Below are 24304 nucleotides of genomic sequence, written 5' to 3' on the forward strand. Positions count from 1 at the left end.
CATTATCGTTTTTATGTCATTGCGCCTTCATGAATAAGCAAACCAAAGCCCTGGGACACAATAACAAGGATCTTGGCGATGAAAAAGTTTCATAATACCCTTTAAATACATGCTCAAATTGACAGGTTTTCCCGAGTACAATGCATTCAGAGGCGATTTACTAGACTAAAAATGAATTTGTTCTTTTAACCTTTGTACAGATCTTGTAGAACACTTCAATACCTTTCCAAAACTGTCTTAATCATCACGCAAGGACACATGGCTACGTAGTTATGGCCATTTGAAGGAACATCCAACTACATCACTTGAGCTATTTCACCCGTCCCTATGGCCATGGTTGAAATTTTGACGAAAATGCAAGGTCATCCATTATCGTTTTTATGTCATTGGGCCTTCATGAATAAGCAAACCAAAGCCCTGGGACACAATAACAAGGATCTTGGCGATGAAAAAGTTTCATAATACCCTTTAAACACATGCTCAAATTTACAGGTTTTCCCGAGTACAATGCATTCAGAGGCGATTTACTAGACTAAAAATGAATTTGATCTTTTAAGCTTTGTACAGATCTTGTAGAACACTTCAATACCTTTCCAAAACTGTCTTAATCATCATGCTAGGACACATGGCTACGAAGTTATGGCCATTTGAAGGAACATCCAACTACATCACTTGAGCTATTTCACCCGTCCCTATGGCCATGGTTGAAATTTTGACGAAAATGCAAGGTCATCCATTATCGTTTTTATGTCATTGGGCCTTCATGAATAAGCAAACCAAAGCCCTGGGACACAATAACAAGGATCTTGGCGATGAAAAAGTTTCATAATGGGTCACTTTACCCTTTAAATACATGCTCAAATCGACAGGTTTTCCCGAGTACAATGCATTCAGAGGCCATTTACTACACTGAAAGTGACTTTGATCTTCCAATCAATGTACAGATCTTGTAGACCACTTCAATACCTTTCCAAAACTGTCTTAATCATCACGCTAGGACACATGGCTACGAGGTTATGGCCATTTGAAGGAACATCCAACTACATCACTTGAGCTATTTCACCCGTCCTTTGGCCATGGTTGAAATTTTGACGAAAATGCAAGGTCATCCATTATCGTTTTTATGTCATTGGGCCTTCATGAATAAGCAAACCAAAGCCCTGGGACACAATAACAAGGATCTTGGCGATGAAAAAGTTTCATAATGGGTCACTTTACCCTTTAAATACATGCGCAAATCGACAGGTTGTCCCGAGTACAATGCATTCAGAGGCCATTTACTACACTGAAAGTGACTTTGATCTTTCAATCAATGTACAGATCTTGTAGACCACTTCAATACCTTTCCAAAACTGTCTTAATCATCACGCTAGGACACATGGCTACGAGGTTATGGCCATTTGAAGGAACATCCAACTACATCACTTGAGCTATTTCACCCGTCCCTATGGCCATGGTTGAAATTTTGACGAAAATGCAAGGTCATCCATTATCGTTTTTATGTCATTGGGCCTTCATGAATAAGCAAATCAAAGCCCTGGGACACAATAACAAGGATCTTGGCGATGAAAAAGTTTCATAATACCCTTTAAACACATGCTCAAATTGACAGGTTTTCCCGAGTACAATGCATTCAGGGGCGATATACTAGACTAAAAATGAATTTGATCTTTTAACCTTTGTACAGATCTTGTAGAACACTTCAATACCTTTCCAAAACTGTCTTAATCATCACGCAAGGACACATGGCTATGAAGTTATGGCCATTTGAAGGAACATCCAACTACATCACTTGAGCTTTTTCACCCGTCCCTATGGCCATGGTTGAAATTTTGACGAAAATGCAAGGTCATCCATTATCGTTTTTATGTCATTGGGCCTTCATGAATAAGCAAATCAAAGCCCTGGGACACAATAACAAGGATCTTGGCGATGAAAAAGTTTCATAATACCCTTTAAACACATGCTCAAATTGACAGGTTTTCCCGAGTACAATGCATTCAGGGGCGATATACTAGACTAAAAATGAATTTGATCTTTTAACCTTTGTACAGATCTTGTAGACCACTTCAATACCTTTCCAAAACTGTCTTAATCATCACGCAAGGACACATGGCTACGAAGTTATGGCCATTTGAAGGAACATCCAACTACATCACTTGAGCTTTTTCACCCGTCCCCATGGCCATGGTTGAAATTTTGACGAAAATGCAAGGTCATCCATTATCGTTTTTATGTCATTGGGCCTTCATGAATAAGCAAATCAAAGCCCTGGGACACAATAACAAGGATCTTGGCGATGAAAAAGTTTCATAATGGGTTACTTTACCCTTTAAATACATGCTCAAATCGACAGGTTTTCCCGAGTACAATGCATTCAGAGGCCATTTACTACACTGAAAGTGACTTTGATCGTTCAATCAATGTACAGATCTTGTAGACCACTTCAATACCTTTCCAAAACTGTCTTAATCATCACGCTAGGACACATGGCTACGAGGTTATGGCCATTTGAAGGAACATCCAACTACATCACTTGAGCTATTTCACCCGTCGCTATGGCCATGGTTGAAATTTTGACGAAAATGCAAGGTCATCCATTATCGTTTTTATGTCATTGCGCCTTCATGAATAAGCAAACCAAAGCCCTGGGACACAATAACAAGGATCTTGGCGATGAAAAAGTTTCATAATACCCTTTAAACACATGCTCAAATTGACAGGTTTTCCCGAGTACAATGCATTCAGAGGCCATTTACTAGACTAAAAGTGAATTTGATCTTTAAACCTATGTTAAGATCTTGTAAATTACTTCAATACCTTTCCAAAACTGTCTTAATCATCACGCTAGGACACATGGCTACGAAGTTATGGCCATTTGAAGGAACATCCAACTACATCACTTGAGCTATTTCACCCGTCCCTATGGCCATGGTTGAAATTTTGACGAAAATGCAAGGTCATCCATTATCGTTTTTATGTCATTGGGCCTTCATGAATAAGCAAACCAAAGCCCTGGGACACAATAACAAGGATCTTGGCGATGAAAAAGTTTCATAATACCCTTTAAACACATGCTCAAATTGACAGGTTTTCCCGAGTACAATGCATTCAGAGGCGATTTACTAGACTAAAAATGAATTTGATCTTTTAAACTTTGTACAGATCTTCTAGAACACTTCAATACCTTTCCAAAACTGTCTTAATCATCACGCAAGGACACATGGCTATGAAGTTATGGCCATTTGAAGGAACATCCAACTACATCACTTGAGCTTTTTCACCCGTCCCTATGGCCATGGTTGAAATTTTGACGAAAATGCAAGGTCATCCATTATCGTTTTTATGTCATTGGGCCTTCATGAATAAGCAAATCAAAGCCCTGGGACACAATAACAAGGATCTTGGCGATGAAAAAGTTTCATAATGGGTCACTTTACCCTTTAAATACATGCTCAAATCGACAGGTTTTCCCGAGTACAATGCATTCAGAGGCCATTTACTACACTGAAAAAGACTTTGATCTTTCAATCAATGTACAGATCTTGTAGAACACTTCAATACCTTTCCAAAACTGTCTTAATCATCATGCTAGGACACATGGCTACGAAGTTATGGCCATTTGAAGGAACATCCAACTACATCACTTGAGCTATTTCACCCGTCCCTATGGCCATGGTTGAAATTTTGACGAAAATGCAAGGTCATCCATTATCGTTTTTATGTCACTGGGCCTTCATGAATAAGCAAACCAAAGCCCTGGGACACAATAACAAGGATCTTGGCGATGAAAAAGTTTCATAATACCCTTTAAACACATGCTCAAATTGACAGGTTTTCCCGAGTACAATGCATTCAGAGGCGATTTACTAGACTAAAAATGAATTTGATCTTTTAACCTTTGTACAGATCTTGTAGAACACTTCAATACCTTTCCAAAACTGTCTTAATCATCACGCAAGGACACATGGCTACGAAGTTATGGCCATTTGAAGGAACATCCAACTACATCACTTGAGCTTTCTAACCCGTCCCTATGGCCATGGTTGAAATTTTGACGAAAATGCAAGGTCATCCATTATCGTTTTTATGTCATTGCACCTTCATAAATAAGCAAACCAAAGCCCTGGGACACAATAACAAGGATCTTGGCGATGAAAAAGTTTCATAATACCCTTTAAACACATGCTCAAATTGACAGGTTATCCCGAGTACAATGCATTCAGAGGCGATTTACTAGACTAAAAATGAATTTGATCTTTTAACCTTTGTACAGATCTTGTAGAACACTTCAATACCTTTCCAAAACTGTCTTAATCATCACGCAGGGACTCATGGCTACGAAGTTATGGCCATTTGAAGGAACATCCAACTACATCACTTGAGCTATTTCACCCGTCCCTATGGCCATGGTTGAAATTTTGACGAAAATGCAAGGTCATCCATTATCGTTTTTATGTCATTGAGCCTTCATGAATAAGCAAACCAAAGCCCTGGGACACAATAACAAGGATCTTGGCGATGAAAAAGTTTCATAATACCCTTTAAACACATGCTCAAATTGACAGGTTTTCCCGAGTACAATGCATTCAGAGGCGATTTACTAGAGTAAAAATGAATTTGATCTTTAAACCTTTGTACAGATCTTGTAGAACACTTCAATACCTTTCCAAAACTGTCTTAATCATCATGCTAGGACACATGGCTACGAAGTTATGGCCATTTGAAGGAACATCCAACTACATCACTTGAGCTTTCTAACCCGTCCCTATGGCCATGGTTGAAATTTTGACGAAAATGCAAGGTCATCCATTATCGTTTTTATGTCATTGCACCTTCATGAATAAGCAAACCAAAGCCCTGGGACACAATAACAAGGATCTTGGCGATGAAAAAGTTTCATAATACCCTTTAAACACATGCTCAAATTGACAGGTTTTCCCGAGTACAATGCATTCAGAGGCGATTTACTAGACTAAAAATGAATTTGTTCTTTTAACCTTTGTACAGATCTTGTAGAACACTTCAATACCTTTCCAAAACTGTCTTAATCATCACGCAAGGACACATGGCTACGAAGTTATGGCCATTTGAAGGAACATCCAACTACATCACTTGAGCTTTTTCACCCGTCCCTATGGCCATGGTTGAAATTTTGACGAAAATGCAAGGTCATCCATTATCGTTTTTATGTCATTGCGCCTTCATGAATAAGCAAACCAAAGCCCTGGGACACAATAACAAGGATCTTGGCGATGAAAAAGTTTCATAATACCCTTTAAACACATGCTCAAATTGACAGGTTTTCCCGAGTACAATGCATTCAGAGGCGATTTACTAGAGTAAAAATGAATTTGATCTTTAAACCTTTGTACAGATCTTGTAGAACACTTCAATACCTTTCCAAAACTGTCTTAATCATCATGCTAGGACACATGGCTACGAAGTTATGGCCATTTGAAGGAACATCCAACTACATCACTTGAGCTTTCTAACCCGTCCCTATGGCCATGGTTGAAATTTTGACGAAAATGCAAGGTCATCCATTATCGTTTTTATGTCATTGCACCTTCATGAATAAGCAAACCAAAGCCCTGGGACACAATAACAAGGATCTTGGCGATGAAAAAGTTTCATAATACCCTTTAAACACATGCTCAAATTGACAGGTTTTCCCGAGTACAATGCATTCAGAGGCGATTTACTAGACTAAAAATGAATTTGATCTTTAAACCTTTGTACAGATCTTGTAGAACACTTCAATATCTTTCCAAAACTGTCTTAATCATCATGCTAGGACACATGGCTACGAAGTTATGGCCATTTGAAGGAACATCCAACTACATCACTTGAGCTTTTTCACCCGTCCCTATGGCCATGGTTGAAATTTTGACGAAAATGCAAGGTCATCCATTATCGTTTTTATGTCATTGGGCCTTCATGAATAAGCAAACCAAAGCCCTGGGACACAATAACAAGGATCTTGGCGATGAAAAAGTTTCATAATACCCTTTAAACACATGCTCAAATTTACAGGTTTTCCCGAGTACAATGCATTCAGAGGCGATTTACTAGACTAAAAATGAATTTGATCTTTAAAGCTTTGTACAGATCTTGTAGAACACTTCAATACCTTTCCAAAACTGTCTTAATCATCATGCTAGGACACATGGCTACGAAGTTATGGCCATTTGAAGGAACATCCAACTACATCACTTGAGCTATTTCACCCGTCCCTATGGCCATGGTTGAAATTTTGACGAAAATGCAAGGTCATCCATTATCGTTTTTATGTCATTGGGCCTTCATGAATAAGCAAACCAAAGCCCTGGGACACAATAACAAGGATCTTGGCGATGAAAAAGTTTCATAATGGGTCACTTTACCCTTTAAATACATGCTCAAATCGACAGGTTTTCCCGAGTACAATGCATTCAGAGGCCATTTACTACACTGAAAGTGACTTTGATCTTCCAATCAATGTACAGATCTTGTAGACCACTTCAATACCTTTCCAAAACTGTCTTAATCATCACGCTAGGACACATGGCTACGAGGTTATGGCCATTTGAAGGAACATCCAACTACATCACTTGAGCTATTTCACCCGTCCTTTGGCCATGGTTGAAATTTTGACGAAAATGCAAGGTCATCCATTATCGTTTTAATGTCATTGGGCCTTCATGAATAAGCAAATCAAAGCCCTGGGACACAATAACAAGGATCTTGGCGATGAAAAAGTTTCATAATGGGTCACTTTACCCTTTAAATACATGCGCAAATCGACAGGTTGTCCCGAGTACAATGCATTCAGAGGCCATTTACTACACTGAAAGTGACTTTGATCTTTCAATCAATGTACAGATCTTGTAGACCACTTCAATACCTTTCCAAAACTGTCTTAATCATCACGCTAGGACACATGGCTACGAGGTTATGGCCATTTGAAGGAACATCCAACTACATCACTTGAGCTATTTCACCCGTCCCTATGGCCATGGTTGAAATTTTGACGAAAATGCAAGGTCATCCATTATCGTTTTTATGTCATTGGGCCTTCATGAATAAGCAAATCAAAGCCCTGGGACACAATAACAAGGATCTTGGCGATGAAAAAGTTTCATAATACCCTTTAAACACATGCTCAAATTTACAGGTTTTCCCGAGTACAATGCATTCAGAGGCGATTTACTAGACTAAAAATGAATTTGATCTTTAAAGCTTTGTACAGATCTTGTAGAACACTTCAATACCTTTCCAAAACTGTCTTAATCATCATGCTAGGACACATGGCTACGAAGTTATGGCCATTTGAAGGAACATCCAACTACATCACTTGAGCTATTTCACCCGTCCCTATGGCCATGGTTGAAATTTTGACGAAAATGCAAGGTCATCCATTATCGTTTTTATGTCATTGGGCCTTCATGAATAAGCAAACCAAAGCCCTGGGACACAATAACAAGGATCTTGGCGATGAAAAAGTTTCATAATGGGTCACTTTACCCTTTAAATACATGCTCAAATCGACAGGTTTTCCCGAGTACAATGCATTCAGAGGCCATTTACTACACTGAAAGTGACTTTGATCTTCCAATCAATGTACAGATCTTGTAGACCACTTCAATACCTTTCCAAAACTGTCTTAATCATCACGCAAGGACACATGGCTATGAAGTTATGGCCATTTGAAGGAACATCCAACTACATCACTTGAGCTTTTTCACCCGTCCCTATGGCCATGGTTGAAATTTTGACGAAAATGCAAGGTCATCCATTATCGTTTTTATGTCATTGGGCCTTCATGAATAAGCAAATCAAAGCCCTGGGACACAATAACAAGGATCTTGGCGATGAAAAAGTTTCATAATGGGTCACTTTACCCTTTAAATACATGCTCAAATCGACAGGTTTTCCCGAGTACAATGCATTCAGAGGCCATTTACTACACTGAAAGTGACTTTGATCGTTCAATCAATGTACAGATCTTGTAGACCACTTCAATACCTTTCCAAAACTGTCTTAATCATCATGCTAGGACACATGGCTACGAGGTTATGGCCATTTGAAGGAACATCCAACTACATCACTTGAGCTATTTCACCCGTCGCTATGGCCATGGTTGAAATTTTGACGAAAATGCAAGGTCATCCATTATCGTTTTAATGTCACTGGGCCTTCATGAATAAGCAAACCAAAGCCCTGGGACACAATAACAAGGATCTTGGCGATGAAAAAGTTTCATAATACCCTTTAAACACATGCTCAAATTGACAGGTTTTCCCGAGTACAATGCATTCAGATGCGATTTACTAGACTAAAAATGAATTTGATCTTTTAACCTTTGTACAGATCTTGTAGAACACTTCAATACCTTTCCAAAACTGTCTTAATCATCACGCAAGGACACATGGCTACGAAGTTATGGCCATTTGAAGGAACATCCAACTACATCACTTGAGCTATTTCACCCGTCCCTATGGCCATGGTTGAAATTTTGACGAAAATGCAAGGTCATCCATTATCGTTTTTATGTCACTGGGCCTTCATGAATAAGCAAACCAAAGCCCTGGGACACAATAACAAGGATCTTGGCGATGAAAAAGTTTCATAATACCCTTTAAACACATGCTCAAATTGACAGGTTTTCCCGAGTACAATGCATTCAGAGGCCATTTACTAGACTAAAAGTGAATTTGATCTTTTAACCGATGTACAGATCTTGTAGACCACTTCAATACCTTTCCAAAACTGTCTTAATCATCATGCTAGGACACATGGCTACGAAGTTATGGCCATTTGAAGGAACATCCAACTACATCACTTGAGCTATTTCACCCGTCCCTATGGCCATGGTTGGAATTTTGACGAAAATGCAAGGTCATCCATTATCGTTTTTATGTCATTGGGCCTTCATGAATAAGCAAACCAAAGCCCTGGGACACAATAACAAGGATCTTGGCGATGAAAAAGTTTCATAATACCCTTTAAACACATGCTCAAATTGACAGGTTTTCCCGAGTACAATGCATTCAGAGGCCATTTACTAGACTAAAAGTGAATTTGATCTTTAAACCTATGTACAGATCTTGTAGACCACTTCAATACCTTCCCAAAACTGCCTCAATCATCACGCTAGGACACATGGCTACGAAGTTATGGCCATTTGAAGGAACATCCAACTACATCACTTGAGCTTTTTCACCCGTCCCTATGGCCATGGTTGAAATTTTGACGAAAATATAAGGTCATCCATTATCGTTTTTATGTCATTGGGCCTTCATGAATAAGCAAACCAAAGCCCTGGGACACAATAACAAGGATCTTGGCGATGAAAAAGTTTCATAATACCCTTTAAACACATGCTCAAATTGACAGGTTTTCCCGAGTACAATGCATTCAGAGGCCATTTACTAGACTAAAAGTGAATTTGATCTTTAAACCTATGTACAGATCTTGTAGACCACTTCAATACCTTTCCAAAACTGTCTTAATCATCACGCAAGGACACATGGCTACGAAGTTATGGCCATTTGAAGGAACATCCAACTACATCACTTGAGCTTTTTCACCCGTCCCTATGGCCATGGTTGAAATTTTGACGAAAATGCAAGGTCATCCATTATCGTTTTTATGTCATTGGGCCTTCATGAATAAGCAAACCAAAGCCCTGGGACACAATAACAAGGATCTTGGCGATGAAAAAGTTTCATAATACCCTTTAAACACATGCTCAAATTGACAGGTTTTCCCGAGTACAATGCATTCAGAGGCGATTTACTAGACTAAAAATGAATTTGATCTTTTAACCTTTGTACAGATCTTCTAGAACACTTCAATACCTTTCCAAAACTGTCTTAATCATCACGCAAGGACACATGGCTATGAAGTTATGGCCATTTGAAGGAACATCCAACTACATCACTTGAGCTTTTTCACCCGTCCCTATGGCCATGGTTGAAATTTTGACGAAAATGCAAGGTCATCCATTATCGTTTTTATGTCATTGGGCCTTCATGAATAAGCAAATCAAAGCCCTGGGACACAATAACAAGGATCTTGGCGATGAAAAAGTTTCATAATGGGTCACTTTACCCTTTAAATACATGCTCAAATCGACAGGTTTTCCCGAGTACAATGCATTCAGAGGCCATTTACTACACTGAAAGTGACTTTGATCGTTCAATCAATGTACAGATCTTGTAGACCACTTCAATACCTTTCCAAAACTGTCTTAATCATCACGCTAGGACACATGGCTACGAAGTTATGGCCATTTGAAGGAACATCCAACTACATCACTTGAGCTATTTCACCCGTCCCTTTGGCCATGGTTGAAATTTTGACGAAAATGCAAGGTCATCCATTATCGTTTTAATGTCATTGGGGCTTCATGAATAAGCAAACCAAAGCCCTGGGACACAATAACAAGGATCTTGGCGATGAAAAAGTTTCATAATGAGTCACTTTACCCTTTAAATACATGCGCAAATCGACAGGTTTTCCCGAGTACAATGCATTCAGAGGCCATTTACTACACTGAAAGTGACTTTGATCGTTCAATCAATGTACAGATCTTGTAGACCACTTCAATACCTTTCCAAAACTGTCTTAATCATCACGCTAGGACACATGGCTACGAAGTTATGGCCATTTGAAGGAACATCCAACTACATCACTTGAGCTATTTCACCCGTCCCTATGGCCATGGTTGAAATTTTGACGAAAATGCAAGGTCATCCATTATCGTTTTTTTGTCACTGGGCCTTCATGAATAAGCAAACCAAAGCCCTGGGACACAATAACAAGGATCTTGGCGATGAAAAAGTTTCATAATACCCTTTAAACACATGCTCAAATTGACAGGTTTTCCCGAGTACAATGCATTCAGATGCGATTTACTAGACTAAAAATGAATTTGATCTTTTAACCTTTGTACAGATCTTGTAGAACACTTCAATACCTTTCCAAAACTGTCTTAATCATCACGCAAGGACACATGGCTACGAAGTTATGGCCATTTGAAGGAACATCCAACTACATCACTTGAGCTTTTTCACCCGTCCCTATGGCCATGGTTGAAATTTTGACGAAAATGCAAGGTCATCCATTATCGTTTTTATGTCATTGGGCCTTCATGAATAAGCAAACCAAAGCCCTGGGACACAATAACAAGGATCTTGGCGATGAAAAAGTTTCATAATACCCTTTAAACACATGCTCAAATTGACAGGTTTTCCCGAGTACAATGCATTCAGAGGCGATTTACTAGACTAAAAATGAATTTGTTCTTTTAACCTTTGTATAGATCTTGTAGAACACTTCAATACCTTTCCAAAACTGTCTTAATCATCACGCAAGGACACATGGCTACGAAGTTATGGCCATTTGAAGGAACATCCAACTACATCACTTGAGCTTTTTCACCCGTCCCTATGGCCATGGTTGAAATTTTGACGAAAATGCAAGGTCATCCATTATCGTTTTTATGTCATTGCGCCTTCATGAATAAGCAAACCAAAGCCCTGGGACACAATAACAAGGATCTTGGCGATGAAAAAGTTTCATAATACCCTTTAAACACATGCTCAAATTGACAGGTTTTCCCGAGTACAATGCATTCAGAGGCGATTTACTAGACTAAAAATGAATTTGTTCTTTTAACCTTTGTACAGATCTTGTAGAACACTTCAATACCTTTCCAAAACTGTCTTAATCATCACGCAAGGACACATGGCTACGAAGTTATGGCCATTTGAAGGAACATCCAACTACATCACTTGAGCTTTTTCACCCGTCCCTATGGCCATGGTTGAAATTTTGACGAAAATGCAAGGTCATCCATTATCGTTTTTATGTCATTGGGCCTTCATGAATAAGCAAACCAAAGCCCTGGGACACAATAACAAGGATCTTGGCGATGAAAAAGTTTCATAATACCCTTTAAACACATGCTCAAATTGACAGGTTTTCCCGAGTACAATGCATTCAGAGGCGATTTACTAGACTAAAAATGAATTTGATCTTTAAACCTTTGTACAGATCTTGTAGACCACTTCAATACCTTCCCAAAACTGTCTCAATCATCACGCTAGGACACATGGCTACGAAGTTATGGCCATTTGAAGGAACAACCAACTACATCACTTGAGCTTTTTCACCCGTCCCTATGGCCATGGTTGAAATTTTGACGAAAATGCAAGGTCATCCATTATCGTTTTTATGTCATTGCGCCTTCATGAATAAGCAAACCAAAGCCCTGGGACACAATAACAAGGATCTTGGCGATGAAAAAGTTTCATAATACCCTTTAAATACATGCTCAAATTGACAGGTTTTCCCGAGTACAATGCATTCAGAGGCGATTTACTAGACTAAAAATGAATTTGTTCTTTTAACCTTTGTACAGATCTTGTAGAACACTTCAATACCTTTCCAAAACTGTCTTAATCATCACGCAAGGACACATGGCTACGAAGTTATGGCCATTTGAAGGAACATCCAACTACATCACTTGAGCTATTTCACCCGTCCCTATGGCCATGGTTGAAATTTTGACGAAAATGCAAGGTCATCCATTATCGTTTTTATGTCATTGGGCCTTCATGAATAAGCAAACCAAAGCCCTGGGACACAATAACAAGGATCTTGGCGATGAAAAAGTTTCATAATACCCTTTAAACACATGCTCAAATTTACAGGTTTTCCCGAGTACAATGCATTCAGAGGCGATTTACTAGACTAAAAATGAATTTGATCTTTTAAGCTTTGTACAGATCTTGTAGAACACTTCAATACCTTTCCAAAACTGTCTTAATCATCATGCTAGGACACATGGCTACGAAGTTATGGCCATTTGAAGGAACATCCAACTACATCACTTTAGCTATTTCACCCGTCCCTATGGCCATGGTTGAAATTTTGACGAAAATGCAAGGTCATCCATTATCGTTTTTATGTCATTGGGCCTTCATGAATAAGCAAACCAAAGCCCTGGGACACAATAACAAGGATCTTGGCGATGAAAAAGTTTCATAATACCCTTTAAACACATGCTCAAATTGACAGGTTTTCCCGAGTATAATGCATTCAGAGGCGATTTACTAGACTAAAAATGAATTTGATCTTTTAACCTTTGTACAGATCTTGTAGAACACCTCAATACCTTTCCAAAACTGTCTTAATCATCATGCTAGGACACATGGCTACGAAGTTATGGCCATTTGAAGGAACATCCAACTACATCACTTGAGCTATTTCACCCGTCCCTATGGCCATGGTTGAAATTTTGACGAAAATGCAAGGTCATCCATTATCGTTTTTATGTCATTGGGCCTTCATGAATGAGCAAACCAAAGCCCTGGGACACAATAACAAGGATCTTGGCGATGAAAAAGTTTCATAATACCCTTTAAACACATGCTCAAATTGACAGGTTTTCCCGAGTACAATGCATTCAGAGGCGATTTACTAGACTAAAAATTAATTTGATCTTTTAACCTTTGTACAGATCTTGTAGAACACTTCAATACCTTTCCAAAACTGTCTTAATCATCATGCAAGGACACATGGCTACGAAGTTATGGCCATTTGAAGGAACATCCAACTACATCACTTGAGCTTTTTCACCCGTCCCTATGGCCATGGTTGAAATTTTGACGAAAATGCAAGGTCATCCATTATCGTTTTTATGTCATTGGGCCTTCATGAATAAGCAAACCAAAGCCCTGGGACACAATAACAAGGATCTTGGCGATGAAAAAGTTTCATAATACCCTTTAAACACATGCTCAAATTGACAGGTTTTCCCGAGTACAATGCATTCAGAGGCGATTTACTAGACTAAAAATTAATTTGATCTTTTAACCTTTGTACAGATCTTGTAGAACACTTCAATACCTTTCCAAAACTGTCTTAATCATCATGCAAGGACACATGGCTACGAAGTTATGGCCATTTGAAGGAACATCCAACTACATCACTTGAGCTTTTTCACCCGTCCCTATGGCCATGGTTGAAATTTTGACGAAAATGCAAGGTCATCCATTTTCGTTTTTATGTCATTGGGCCTTCATGAATAAGCAAACCAAAGCCCTGGGACACAATAACAAGGATCTTGGCGATGAAAAAGTTTCATAATACCCTTTAAATACATGCTCAAATTGACAGGTTTTCCCGAGTACAATGCATTCAGAGGCCATTTACTAGACTAAAAGTGAATTTGATCTTTAAACCTATGTACAGATCTTGTAGACCACTTCAATACCTTTCCAAAACTGTCTTAATCATCACGCAAGGACACATGGCTACGAAGTTATGGCCATTTGAAGGAACATCCAACTACATCACTTGAGCTTTTTCACCCGTCCCTTTGGCCATGGTTGAAATTTTGACGAAAATGCAAGGTCATCCATTATCGTTTTTATGTCATTGGGGCTTCATGAATAAGCAAATCAAAGCCCTGGGACACAATAACAAGGATCTTGGCGATGAAAAAGTTTCATAATGAGTCACTTTACCCTTTAAATACATGCGCAAATCGACAGGTTTTCCCGAGTACAATGCATTCAGAGGCCATTTACTACACTGAAAGTGACTTTGATCTTTCAATCAATGTACAGATCTTGTAGAACACTTCAATACCTTTCCAAAACTGTCTTAATCATCATGCTAGGACACATGGCTACGAAGTTATGGCCATTTGAAGGAACATCCAACTACATCACTTGAGCTATTTCACCCGTCCCTATGGCCATGGTTGAAATTTTGACGAAAATGCAAGGTCATCCATTATCGTTTTTATGTCACTGGGCCTTCATGAATAAGCAAACCAAAGCCCTGGGACACAATAACAAGGATCTTGGCGATGAAAAAGTTTCATAATACCCTTTAAACACATGCTCAAATTGACAGGTTTTCCCGAGTACAATGCATTCAGAGGCGATTTACTAGACTAAAAATGAATTTGATCTTTTAACCTTTGTACAGATCTTGTAGAACACTTCAATACCTTTCCAAAACTGTCTTAATCATCACGCAAGGACACATGGCTACGAAGTTATGGCCATTTGAAGGAACATCCAACTACATCACTTGAGCTTTTTCACCCGTCCCTATGGCCATGGTTGAAATTTTGACGAAAATGCAAAGTCATCCATTATCGTTTTTATGTCATTGGGCCTTCATGAATAAGCAAATCAAAGCCCTGGGACACAATAACAAGGATCTTGGCGATGAAAAAGTTTCATAATGGGTCACTTTACCCTTTAAACACATGCTCAAATCGACAGGTTTTCCCGAGTACAATGCATTCAGAGGCCATTTACTACACTGAAAGTGACTTTGATCGTTCAATCAATGTACAGATCTTGTAGACCACTTCAATACCTTTCCAAAACTGTCTTAATCATCACGCTAGGACACATGGCTACGAAGTTATGGCCATTTGAAGGAACATCCAACTACATCACTTGAGCTATTTCACCCGTCCCTTTGGCCATGGTTGAAATTTTGACGAAAATGCAAGGTCATCCATTATCGTTTTAATGTCATTGGGGCTTCATGAATAAGCAAACCAAAGCCCTGGGACACAATAACAAGGATCTTGGCGATGAAAAAGTTTCATAATGAGTCACTTTACCCTTTAAATACATGCGCAAATCGACAGGTTTTCCCGAGTACAATGCATTCAGAGGCCATTTACTACACTGAAAGTGACTTTGATCTTTCAATCAATGTACAGATCTTGTAGAACACTTCAATACCTTTCCAAAACTGTCTTAATCATCATGCTAGGACACATGGCTACGAAGTTATGGCCATTTGAAGGAACATCCAACTACATCACTTGAGCTATTTCACCCGTCCCTATGGCCATGGTTGAAATTTTGACGAAAATGCAAGGTCATCCATTATCGTTTTTATGTCACTGGGCCTTCATGAATAAGCAAACCAAAGCCCTGGGACACAATAACAAGGATCTTGGCGATGAAAAAGTTTCATAATACCCTTTAAACACATGCTCAAATTGACAGGTTTTCCCGAGTACAATGCATTCAGAGGCGATTTACTAGACTAAAAATGAATTTGATCTTTTAACCTTTGTACAGATCTTGTAGAACACTTCAATACCTTTCCAAAACTGTCTTAATCATCACGCAAGGACACATGGCTACGAAGTTATGGCCATTTGAAGGAACATCCAACTACATCACTTGAGCTTTTTCACCCGTCCCTATGGCCATGGTTGAAATTTTGACGAAAATGCAAGGTCATCCATTATCGTTTTTATGTCATTGGGCCTTCATGAATAAGCAAACCAAAGCCCTGGGACACAATAACAAGGATCTTGGCGATGAAAAAGTTTCATAATACCCTTTAAACACATGCTCAAATTGACAGGTTTTCCCGAGTACAATGCATTCAGAGGCGATTTACTAGACTAAAAGTGAATTTGATCTTTAAACCTATGTACAAATCTTGTAGACCACTTCAATACCTTTCCAAAACTGTCTTAATCATCACGCTAGGACACATGGCTACGAAGTTATGGCCATTTGAAGGAACATCCAACTACATCACTTGAGCTTTTTCACCCGTCCCTATGGCCATGGTTGAAATTTTGACGAAAATGCAAGGTCATCCATTATCGTTTTTATGTCATTGGGCCTTCATGAATAAGCAAACCAAAGCCCTGGGACACAATAACAAGGATCTTGGCGATGAAAAAGTTTCATAATACCCTTTAAACACATGCTCAAATTGACAGGTTTTCCCGAGTACAATGCATTCAGATGCGATTTACTAGACTAAAAATGAATTTGATCTTTTAACCTTTGTACAGATCTTGTAGAACACTTCAATACCTTTCCAAAACTGTCTTAATCATCACGCAAGGACACATGGCTACGAAGTTATGGCCATTTGAAGGAACATCCAACTACATCACTTGAGCTTTTTCACCCGTCCCTATGGCCATGGTTGAAATTTTGACGAAAATGCAAGGTCATCCATTATCGTTTTTATGTCATTGCGCCTTCATGAATAAGCAAACCAAAGCCCTGGGACACAATAACAAGGATCTTGGCGATGAAAAAGTTTCATAATACCCTTTAAACACATGCTCAAATTGACAGGTTTTCCCGAGTACAATGCATTCAGAGGCCATTTACTAGACTAAAAGTGAATTTGATCTTTAAACCTTTGTACAGATCTTGTAGACCACTTCAATACCTTTCCAAAACTGTCTTAATCATCACGCTAGGACACATGGCTACGAAGTTATGGCCATTTGAAGGAACATCCAACTACATCACTTGAGCTTTTTCACCCGTCCCTATGGCCATGGTTGAAATTTTGACGAAAATGCAAAGTCATCCATTATCGTTTTTATGTCATTGGGCCTTCATGAATAAGCAAATCAAAGCCCTGGGACACAATAACAAGGATCTTGGCGATGAAAAAGTTTCATAATGGGTCACTTTACCCTTTAAATACATGCTCAAATCGACAGGTTTTCCCGAGTACAATGCATTCAGAGGCCATTTACTACACTGAAAGTGACTTTGATCGTTCAATCAATGTACAGATCTTGTAGACCACTTCAATACCTTTCCAAAACTGTCTTAATCATCACGCTAGGACGCATGGCTACGAGGTTATGGCCATTTGAAGGAACATCCAACTACATCACTTGAGCTATTTCACCCGTCCCTATGGCCATGGTTGAAATTTTGACGAAAATGCAAGGTCATCCATTATCGTTTTTATGTCACTGGGCCTTCATGAATAAGCAAACCAAAGCCCTGGGACACAATAACAAGGATCTTGGCGATGAAAAAGTTTCATAATACCCTTTAAACACATGCTCAAATTGACAGGTTTTCCCGAGTACAATGCATTCAGATGCGATTTACTAGACTAAAAATGAATTTGATCTTTTAACCTTTGTACAGATCTTGTAGAACACTTCAATACCTTTCCAAAACTGTCTTAATCATCACGCTAGGACACATGGCTACGAAGTTATGGCCATTTGAAGGAACATCCAACTACATCACTTGAGCTTTTTCACCCGTCCCTATGGCCATGGTTGAAATTTTGACGAAAATGCAAGGTCATCCATTATCGTTTTTATGTCATTGGGCCTTCATGAATAAGCAAATCAAAGCCCTGGGACACAATAACAAGGATCTTGGCGATGAAAAAGTTTCATAATACCCTTTAAACACATGCTCAAATTGACAGGTTTTCCCGAGTACAATGCATTCAGATGCGATTTACTAGACTAAAAATGAATTTGATCTTTTAACCTTTGTACAGATCTTGTAGAACACTTCAATACCTTTCCAAAACTGTCTTAATCATCACGCAAGGACACATGGCTACGAAGTTATGGCCATTTGAAGGAACATCCAACTACATCACTTGAGCTTTTTCACCCGTCCCTATGGCCATGGTTGAAATTTTGACGAAAATGCAAGGTCATCCATTATCGTTTTTATGTCACTGGGCCTTCATAAATAAGCAAACCAAAGCCCTGGGACACAATAACAAGGATCTTGGCGATGAAAAAGTTTCATAATACCCTTTAAACACATGCTCAAATTGACAGGTTTTCCCGAGTACAATGCATTCAGAGGCGATCTACTAGACTAAAAATGAATTTGATCTTTTAACCTTTGTACAGATCTTGTAGAACACTTCAATACCTTTCCAAAACTGTCTTAATCATCACGCAAGGACACATGGCTACGAAGTTATGGCCATTTGAAGGAACATCCAACTACATCACTTGAGCTTTTTCACCCGTCCCTATGGCCATGGTTGAAATTTTGACGAAAATGCAAGGTCATCCATTATCGTTTTTATGTCATTGGGCCTTCATGAATAAGCAAATCAAAGCCCTGGGACACAATAACAAGGATCTTGGCGATGAAAAAGTTTCATAATGGGTCACTTTACCCTTTAAATACATGCTCAAATCGACAGGTTTTCCCGAGTACAATGCATTCAGAGGCCATTTACTACACTGAAAGTGACTTTGATCTTCCAATCAATGTACAGATCTTGTAGACCACTTCAATACCTTTCCAAAACTGTCTTAATCATCACGCTAGGACACATGGCTACGAGGTTATGGCCATTTGAAGGAACATCCAACTACATCACTTGAGCTATTTCACCCGTCCCTTTGGCCATGGTTGAAATTTTGACGAAAATGCAAGGTCATCCATTATCGTTTTAATGTCATTGGGCCTTCATGAATAAGCAAATCAAAGCCCTGGGACACAATAACAAGGATCGTGGCGATGAAAAAGTTTCATAATGGGTCACTTTACCCTTTAAATACATGCGCAAATCGACAGGTTGTCCCGAGTACAATGCATTCAGAGGCCATTTACTACACTGAAAGTGACTTTGATCTTTCAATCAATGTACAGATCTTGTAGACCACTTCAATACCTTTCCAAAACTGTCTTAATCATCACGCTAGGACACATGGCTACGAGGTTATGGCCATTTGAAGGAACATCCAACTACATCACTTGAGCTATTTCACCCGTCCCTATGGCCATGGTTGAAATTTTGACGAAAATGCAAGGTCATCCATTATCGTTTTTATGTCATTGGGCCTTCATGAATAAGCAAATCAAAGCCCTGGGACACAATAACAAGGATCTTGGCGATGAAAAAGTTTCATAATACCCTTTAAACACATGCTCAAATTGACAGGTTTTCCCGAGTACAATGCATTCAGGGGCGATATACTAGACTAAAAATGAATTTGATCTTTTAACCTTTGTACAGATCTTGTAGACCACTTCAATACCTTTCCAAAACTGTCTTAATCATCACGCAAGGACACATGGCTACGAAGTTATGGCCATTTGAAGGAACATCCAACTACATCACTTGAGCTTTTTCACCCGTCCCCATGGCCATGGTTGAAATTTTGACGAAAATGCAAGGTCATCCATTATCGTTTTTATGTCATTGGGCCTTCATGAATAAGCAAATCAAAGCCCTGGGACACAATAACAAGGATCTTGGCGATGAAAAAGTTTCATAATGGGTCACTTTACCCTTTAAATACATGCTCAAATCGACAGGTTTTCCCGAGTACAATGCATTCAGAGGCCATTTACTACACTGAAAGTGACTTTGATCGTTCAATCAATGTACAGATCTTGTAGACCATTTCAATACCTTTCCAAAACTGTCTTAATCATCACGCTAGGACACATGGCTACGAGGTTATGGCCATTTGAAGGAACATCCAACTACATCACTTGAGCTATTTCACCCGTCGCTATGGCCATGGTTGAAATTTTGACGAAAATGCAAGGTCATCCATTATCGTTTTTATGTCACTGGGCCTTCATGAATAAGCAAACCAAAGCCCTGGGACACAATAACAAGGATCTTGGCGATGAAAAAGTTTCATAATACCCTTTAAACACATGCTCAAATTGACAGGTTTTCCCGAGTACAATGCATTCAGATGCGATTTACTAGACTAAAAATGAATTTGATCTTTTAACCTTTGTACAGATCTTGTAGAACACTTCAATACCTTTCCAAAACTGTCTTAATCATCATGCTAGGACACATGGCTACGAAGTTATGGCCATTTGAAGGAACATCCAACTACATCACTTGAGCTATTTCACCCGTCCCTATGGCCATGGTTGAAATTTTGACGAAAATGCAAGGTCATCCATTATCGTTTTTATGTCATTGCGCCTTCATGAATAAGCAAACCAAAGCCCTGGGACACAATAACAAGGATCTTGGCGATGAAAAAGTTTCATAATACCCTTTAAACACATGCTCAAATTGACAGGTTTTCCCGAGTACAATGCATTCAGATGCGATTTACTAGACTAAAAATGAATTTGATCTTTCAATCAATGTACAGATCTTGTAGACCACTTCAATACCTTTCCAAAACTGTCTTAATCATCATGCTAGGACACATGGCTACGAAGTTATGGCCATTTGAAGGAACATCCAACTACATCACTTGAGCTATTTCACCCGTCCCTTTGGCCATGGTTGAAATTTTGACGAAAATGCAAGGTCATCCATTATCGTTTTAATGTCATTGGGGCTTCATGAATAAGCAAACCAAAGCCCTGGGACACAATAACAAGGATCTTGGCGATGAAAAAGTTTCATAATGAGTCACTTTACCCTTTAAATACATGCGCAAATCGACAGGTTTTCCCGAGTACAATGCATTCAGAGGCCATTTACTACACTGAAAAAGACTTTGATCTTTCAATCAATGTACAGATCTTGTAGAACACTTCAATACCTTTCCAAAACTGTCTTAATCATCATGCTAGGACACATGGCTACGAAGTTATGGCCATTTGAAGGAACATCCAACTACATCACTTGAGCTATTTCACCCGTCCCTATGGCCATGGTTGAAATTTTGACGAAAATGCAAGGTCATCCATTATCGTTTTTATGTCACTGGGCCTTCATGAATAAGCAAACCAAAGCCCTGGGACACAATAACAAGGATCTTGGCGATGAAAAAGTTTCATAATACCCTTTAAACACATGCTCAAATTGACAGGTTTTCCCGAGTACAATGCATTCAGAGGCGATTTACTAGACTAAAAATGAATTTGATCTTTTAACCTTTGTACAGATCTTGTAGAACACTTCAATACCTTTCCAAAACTGTCTTAATCATCACGCAAGGACACATGGCTACGAAGTTATGGCCATTTGAAGGAACATCCAACTACATCACTTGAGCTTTTTCACCCGTCCCTATGGCCATGGTTGAAATTTTGACGAAAATGCAAGGTCATCCATTATCGTTTTTATGTCATTGGGCCTTCATGAATAAGCAAATCAAAGCCCTGGGACACAATAACAAGGATCTTGGCGATGAAAAAGTTTCATAATACCCTTTAAACACATGCTCAAATTGACAGGTTATCCCGAGTACAATGCATTCAGAGGCGATTTACTAGACTAAAAATGAATTTGATCTTTTAACCTTTGTACAGATCTTGTAGAACACTTCAATACCTTTCCAAAACTGTCTTAATCATCACGCAGGGACTCATGGCTACGAAGTTATGGCCATTTGAAGGAACATCCAACTACATCACTTGAGCTATTTCACCCGTCCCTATGGCCATGGTTGAAATTTTGACGAAAATGCAAGGTCATCCATTATCGTTTTTATGTCATTGAGCCTTCATGAATAAGCAAACCAAAGCCCTGGGACACAATAACAAGGATCTTGGCGATGAAAAAGTTTCATAATACCCTTTAAACACATGCTCAAATTGACAGGTTTTCCCGAGTACAATGCATTCAGAGGCGATTTACTAGAGTAAAAATGAATTTGATCTTTATACCTTTGTACAGATCTTGTAGAACACTTCAATACCTTTCCAAAACTGTCTTAATCATCATGCTAGGACACATGGCTACGAAGTTATGGCCATTTGAAGGAACATCCAACTACATCACTTGAGCTTTCTAACCCGTCCCTATGGCCATGGTTGAAATTTTGACGAAAATGCAAGGTCATCCATTATCGTTTTTATGTCATTGCACCTTCATGAATAAGCAAACCAAAGCCCTGGGACACAATAACAAGGATCTTGGCGATGAAAAAGTTTCATAATACCCTTTAAACACATGCTCAAATTGACAGGTTTTCCCGAGTACAATGCATTCAGAGGCGATTTACTAGACTAAAAATGAATTTGTTCTTTTAACCTTTGTACAGATCTTGTAGAACACTTCAATACCTTTCCAAAACTGTCTTAATCATCACGCAAGGACACATGGCTACGAAGTTATGGCCATTTGAAGGAACATCCAACTACATCACTTGAGCTTTCTAACCCGTCCCTATGGCCATGGTTGAAATTTTGACGAAAATGCAAGGTCATCCATTATCGTTTTTATGTCATTGCACCTTCATGAATAAGCAAACCAAAGCCCTGGGACACAATAACAAGGATCTTGGCGATGAAAAAGTTTCATAATACCCTTTAAACACATGCTCAAATTGACAGGTTTTCCCGAGTACAATGCATTCAGAGGCGATTTACTAGACTAAAAATGAATTTGTTCTTTTAACCTTTGTACAGATCTTGTAGAACACTTCAATACCTTTCCAAAACTGTCTTAATCATCACGCAAGGACACATGGCTACGAAGTTATGGCCATTTGAAGGAACATCCAACTACATCACTTGAGCTTTCTAACCCGTCCCTATGGCCATGGTTGAAATTTTGACGAAAATGCAAGGTCATCCATTATCGTTTTTATGTCATTGCACCTTCATGAATAAGCAAACCAAAGCCCTGGGACACAATAACAAGGATCTTGGCGATGAAAAAGTTTCATAATACCCTTTAAACACATGCTCAAATTGACAGGTTTTCCCGAGTACAATGCATTCAGAGGCGATTTACTAGAGTAAAAATGAATTTGATCTTTAAACCTTTGTACAGATCTTGTAGAACACTTCAATACCTTTCCAAAACTGTCTTAATCATCATGCTAGGACACATGGCTACGAAGTTATGGCCATTTGAAGGAACATCCAACTACATCACTTGAGCTATTTCACCCGTCCCTATGGCCATGGTTGAAATTTTGACGAAAATGCAAGGTCATCCATTATCGTTTTTATGTCATTGGGCCTTCATGAATAAGCAAACCAAAGCCCTGGGACACAATAACAAGGATCTTGGCGATGAAAAAGTTTCATAATACCCTTTAAACACATGCTCAAATTGACAGGTTTTCCCGAGTATAATGCATTCAGAGGCGATTTACTAGACTAAAAATGAATTTGATCTTTTAACCTTTGTACAGATCTTGTAGAACACCTCAATACCTTTCCAAAACTGTCTTAATCATCATGCTAGGACACATGGCTACGAAGTTATGGCCATTTGAAGGAACATCCAACTACATCACTTGAGCTATTTCACCCGTCCCTATGGCCATGGTTGAAATTTTGACGAAAATGCAAGGTCATCCATTATCGTTTTTATGTCATTGGGCCTTCATGAATGAGCAAACCAAAGCCCTGGGACACAATAACAAGGATCTTGGCGATGAAAAAGTTTCATAATACCCTTTAAACACATGCTCAAATTGACAGGTTTTCCCGAGTACAATGCATTCAGATGCGATTTACTACACTGAAAGTGACTTTGATCGTTCAATCAATGTACAGATCTTGTAGAACACTTCAATACCTTTCCAAAACTGTCTTAATCATCACGCAAGGACACATGGCTACGAAGT

The sequence above is a fragment of the Anopheles coluzzii genome, assembly GCF_943734685.1.
Source record: "Anopheles coluzzii chromosome X unlocalized genomic scaffold, AcolN3 X_unloc_1, whole genome shotgun sequence".
Taxonomy (NCBI): Eukaryota; Metazoa; Arthropoda; class Insecta; order Diptera; family Culicidae; genus Anopheles; species Anopheles coluzzii.